Raw genomic sequence first — 5,873 nt, forward strand, 5'->3', positions numbered from 1 at the left:
CTCAACACTGATCACTTTTAATCCTGTTTACCATAACAAGCACCTGTTACAATATTTCTACATTCTTTTATCTTATCAGATATAAGCATTTCATGGACTTTCAAGCAGTGACTACTTTTTAAAAGTTAAAAATTATATAATTAAAATATTTTTTTTTATATTTTTTCTTTTAATTCTTATGTTCTAATATTTTTATATTATTTCATATTATGATTATACAGGCTGAATTTAGGAAAATATAAAAAATATTAACACTTTGGGTATATAAGAAATCTATTAAAAATAAAATATAATGTAGAATTTAAAAAAAATACAAAAGAATACTGGACATTTATTTACCATCTGCCTACTTATGTTATTGCACTAACAATACATGTGGTGATTGCTGTCAGTTAAGAGGGATTTTTCTGGTGGTGGTGTGGTAATGAGAGAAGTGTTCACTGTGAACAGTGACAAATGCCTTTTTCCAGGGCAAGCCGTGGGAACGCAGTCTGTTTGCCAGATCTGCCTGCTCTTCTAGTTTGCCCTGACACAGCCTCTTTCCTCAGCACTGGCTGTAAACACTGAAGCGCGCTCCGCTTTCAGAGGGACGGGTCTCTGGGAGCTGTGACAAGGAAGCCTCCTAATGCTAGCTATGGGTTATCCGGTCTCAAAGTCCTCACTTTACGTGAAGTTTTTGAGATTTCTTTGATAAAATGGGCACATCTTTCCAGAACATCAGTACTGAGCTAATCCAGACACATGAAACATCCTGTTTTGCTTTATTTTACAATACTATGTTTTACATTGTTTTATCAAAAAACAATGATATGATGGGCAGTACCTATTGATAAGTGTGATTTTACCTTTTTCTGCCATGGGTTTTAATCATTTTCTTTCTGGTCCAAACTCATAAACCATTTCAAATAATGTCTTGCTTATTTCCTGTTTAGACCACATCACTCAGCTCTGCTCTGGTGTAAGCGTGTCTGTGGTGTAATTGCACTCGAATGTGACTATGCTGTTAAAGTTGTGCACACCAGTCAGATCACACGTCTAGTGTCACAATAAATGCACACATTGAGCACTTGCCACAGCACAAGGCATGCAGCCCTGTGGGTGCCAAAATGATAAACGCTGGCTTTAAGTGGTTCCACAGGAAATGCATTCCAGATGTTTGCAACTGCAGGAACACAAGTTCGCTGATGGGGGGTTGATAAAGCAATATATGGTTTCAGTAGATTTCAAAAATACCACATTCACTTTAAATTCGATCTAATGTTTGTTTTTATGGTTATTATTATTATTTTTCTAGAACCTCTGTGATAAGGTCATCTGTAATGCTCGTGATGAGTGAGTTTTCAGCCAGTTTGTAACAAATGAAACCCTGAGATTCTTTCACCCTCTTGAGGAATGCCACGAGCCAAAATGAAAACATATCTGAAAACGTCCCTAATAACTGAAGAACATTACAGTCTGCTGCTTGCCTTTTTATCTCGTAGCAGCTCACTCAGTAAATCTAACTTGCAAATGGCTTTTTTTGCAGTGCAGTGACTGCAGTTCCATGTTATATGGCAGATATGTTTATCATATTACCTCGAAGACATGAGTGTTCATAATAGCTCTGAGGTTGGCCTGACTGCAGAAAAACAACTGCGTAATTATCATTTTTTTTAGATAATTATTGCTTTTATAGAGGTTTAATGGGAAAATAGTCTTCAGTGTCGCATGATTCAGAAATCATAAAAACAAAATAAAACTAAATACTTTAAAATTATTATTATTTTATATTTAATTCATACATTTTGGATTCGATTTGGTCAAAAAAAAGATCCAAAGTTCCAAATGTATTACATGTAATTAAATCAATCAAAATAACATGCATTTTCCACTATAGATTATTCCGATAAGTGCTGATGATCTTTATGAGTTCAGTGACATGCTGCAAAATGTATTGGTCAATTGCATGCAGTGCTACATTTTCCCAGCATACCTGCGCCGTGCCAGGAACTTGCTGTCTGAGCTTCTGTTTCCAATCACAGGGCTTTGATGTGCACTTAACCTGCTGAGGGCATGAGCCTACAGGATGGACATTACTGGAAACCCCCAGAAAACCACTCCACACCAGACAGCTGCATGTGTGATTGCAGATTTCAGTGTTTGGAGTTCATATCCTTGGTTTTGACCATAAAAATTCCCAGCAAGCTATATCATGGTCTGATTAGATTTTTGTGTCATTAGAAAATGAGCTGTTTTGCATCCAAGGAGGAACCTGTATTCACAGGAACATACTCATTTCAACCCACACAGGTCATATTTTGTTTTCCACTGAAGAAAGAAAGTGAGTAAATGATTACAGTATTTGTTATTTTTGTGGTAAAATATCCCTTTAAGAGCAAGTGTTGCTTGGCTATTTCTCACAACTGACAAAAAAGGATTTTGTTACTTCTGATATTAAAAACTGCATGCTTGCCTGTGATTCATTAGAAAATAACATTATCACTCAAAAAATTAAAAACGCTGAAGCAAGTCACAAGGCTCTGAGAGAGTTGCACCATGTGAACTTTCATCATATTGTCTCTGCTGTGAATCATACATATATCAAATGTGTTTAGCCCACTTCCTGTGTGTTTTAAATAAATTCTGTCAGTCCGGGCAAATGATTCAAATATGGTAGCCGAGAGATCTCAATGCGCTGCAACTTCAGAAAACACATGCAAATAGAAAAAACACCAGCAAATTAAGAATCTTCATCAGTATGACAGATGTATGTTTGTGTTGATTACAATTTGTATAAACATGATTGTACAAATACCACGGTTTAACAAAGGTAAGTGTTGTAAATCCATTGTTAACATAAGGAGCCTAACCATTTTTTAAATAAATGTATTTATTAATGAATTAATTTTAATAGTAAAACCATACGGCTCGTTTTTGTAAGGTAAGTTGTAAAGTAAGTTAGCCAGCTTATATGTTTTCAGTTACAATATGCTAATTTTGTATTTCGCCATAGGCTATAGGTCAATAATAAAAAGAAAGAAAGAAAGAAAGAAGAAGAAGCAAAGAAGTATGATCAGGGTGTTAAAATAAACAAAAATCTCACCTTTCATAGCAAACATTGATAAATATGTCCCAGCCATGTTTGTCACTTTGCAGTTCCCTTAAACATTTCTGTTTGTGCCTATTTGCAGCGTGTTTCTTTATTGTCTTGTGTTGTGAGCCTGCAGCACATTTCTGTTTTTGCAACACGTTTCTTTATTTGCTCGTGTTGTGAGCATTTGCAGCGAGTGTGTTGTCGAATTGATTTAGATGTTTTCTTATTTTGCAGCTGTTTTTTTCTATTTGCAGCCATTGAGCTCTCTCGGCCACCGTACATTAATATAGACCCAGGAATAAGTATCAGTTCCATACCAGACCAAAAATATCTATTCAAAATACAGACGATTCAAGCAAGCTCTTTATTAAAGTGTCTTTACAGCACAAATTGAGTCAGTGCTGACTTTTCAGTGACCAGCCCTTAAGCATAACAAGCAGTGATATCTCATGACATGAGGTAATGCTAGCAGTGCACAACGGACCATTAACTAGACCTGCCCACTCTCAAGTCAATTAGAAACACACTACATTACCAGGGTTTGTTTATTTTATTTTATATGTTGTTTACACAAACATTAAAAAAAGGGCCTAACAATTTCAAAAACAGGTATTTTTTTTTTATTCCTCAGTACTCTGAAATAATGTTTACTTATTTTCAATTTAAAAAAAAAATTTTCTTTGACATTTTTAATTTTGTTTCTCTTCAGGTTTGCACATCTAACAGTATTTTAATAGTGGCTAAAATACCTGAATAGTAGAAAAACCAAGTGTTAAAAATGATATTTTCCGAATAATATTTATAATTATTTCATTTATCACAGTATAAATACGTCTTCAAGCATTAAAATATTTTGCTGCCTTTATTACAGGAAGAGGTCCCTCACAAGATGATTTGGCAGAAAGGTCTGGAATGTGGGAGCAGTGGGAATTCTTCACTGCCGTGTTGTTTTTGTAGCCCCACACAGGAAGCCCTCTCTAGCCGGGCTTCATTCATGTCTGAAAAATGCTGACTGCTTCCTCCTCTCTCTGGCTGCTGGCCAAGAGCCCTGATCTCACACACACACACACACACACACACACACACACACATTGATTTTAAAGTGTTGGCATAAATTCTAAACCCTGAATTCAGAAGACAAATATGGCAGTGCATCATTTTTTAAATTCATTCCACACAACAGTGTTGGAGTTACAATCATAGTAAACTGCAGAAATTTAAAGTGTAAAAATGTCACCCTGATTCACCTTATTGATTCCATCGACCTGTCAGAGAGCTGAATCTCTAGAAGAAACAAGAAACATTCATGTGTTTTCTCAAAGGCCTGTACGAAAATTGTGCAGACTCACTTACTGTAAATGTATAAGGATGTTTTCAACAGTAAAGATAACCTCACCCACAATTGTGACATTCTATCTTTAAATGTTACATTTCACATCCATACAGACTCAGTTTACTAAGGCCCTGTTTGAGTGTGTTTGAGTATTAGTTTAGATTGTCAAGAACTGAGTTCAGAACATGCTCCAATCTAAGATGATTCAAGAGACCTGGCTTCCCCTTTGTACTTTATGAATTGGTGTTAATGTCATATGCATGTGTTAACTGATGTCTTAATTCTGAAATCTAGAAATACAATTATTTATAATATTAAAAAAATAGCACTAAAATAACACTGCGTTCATGGGAAGTGAGAAAAACATATCACAATAAAACACAGACTAATCTAATCTAATCTAATCCATACTAGTTTTAGTGCCAGCTCCATTCGAGAACATTTCATTGTGCAACGATCTGCAAAATTCAGGATGAATCATCAATAAGTAGCATACCACAAATTTTCCTTGACTGTACAAATCTGCATTCCTGCTCGAGGTGAGTTAACAACAAAACATTTAGAAGTACACTAGAATAGATCAAATGAGATGCTGGGGATCAACTTCCCTTAAACACTCTTACTGGCATGATCCATCGCGCATGATATCAAATCTAATTAAGACTTCAGGGATCCAGAAGAGCGATTCCTCTGTTCTGAAAGGCTTTAAACTAATTATGTTTCTATCTCTTGGGTTTCTCCTTAACAAATCATACCTCAGGATGAGTCATGTAGCACCAGAGCCAATAAGTGCGAACATGCCCAGCTCATTTTCTTACAGTAATCTGGACTCATTTATACAGCAATTAGCTCTACTACTATAGAAAAGGGAGTTAAAATCATTACAGATAATAGATAACGTGTTTCTACACAATGGGATTCATTAATAGGGATAGCCTTTTGTTCTTTTTGTTTTGTTCTTTTTTAATTTTACATAATTATAAAGCTATTGTAATGTCAAACCTTTTCAACGACATAATGAAGATTTAGGTGTCGTTTCCTTTCATGCATGGACATTATACTGTCAAGGCGACTTATCAGCCATTTTCTGATGCATATCATTGTGAATCCTCCTAAAACCTATGTACTTACAGTGTGACGTTTGTAAGGTCAGCACATCGCAGGCACTCACTGGATTGTCACCATTGCATTGTTTATAATGCAAACCCGTTTCAACAATAGGAACCAATATCAGACTCATGATGCTTTTGACAAAGAATGTATTTTATTATTATATTTATTGTATTATTTTATATTATGATGATTATTTTTAATGGTATCTATTTCTTTTTTATTCTTCCTTTTTATCACAAAATAACTTTTTGAGCAAATGAGCTGTTCGTTAAATGAACTTAGCAGCAGCGTGCATCTGGTTTAAAAAGCCAATTTTAGCGTCTACTAAATACGAGGAATGAAGTATCACAGCAA

The sequence above is a fragment of the Carassius carassius genome, chromosome 4 (genome assembly GCF_963082965.1).
Source record: "Carassius carassius chromosome 4, fCarCar2.1, whole genome shotgun sequence".
NCBI classification, from domain to species: Eukaryota; Metazoa; Chordata; class Actinopteri; order Cypriniformes; family Cyprinidae; genus Carassius; species Carassius carassius.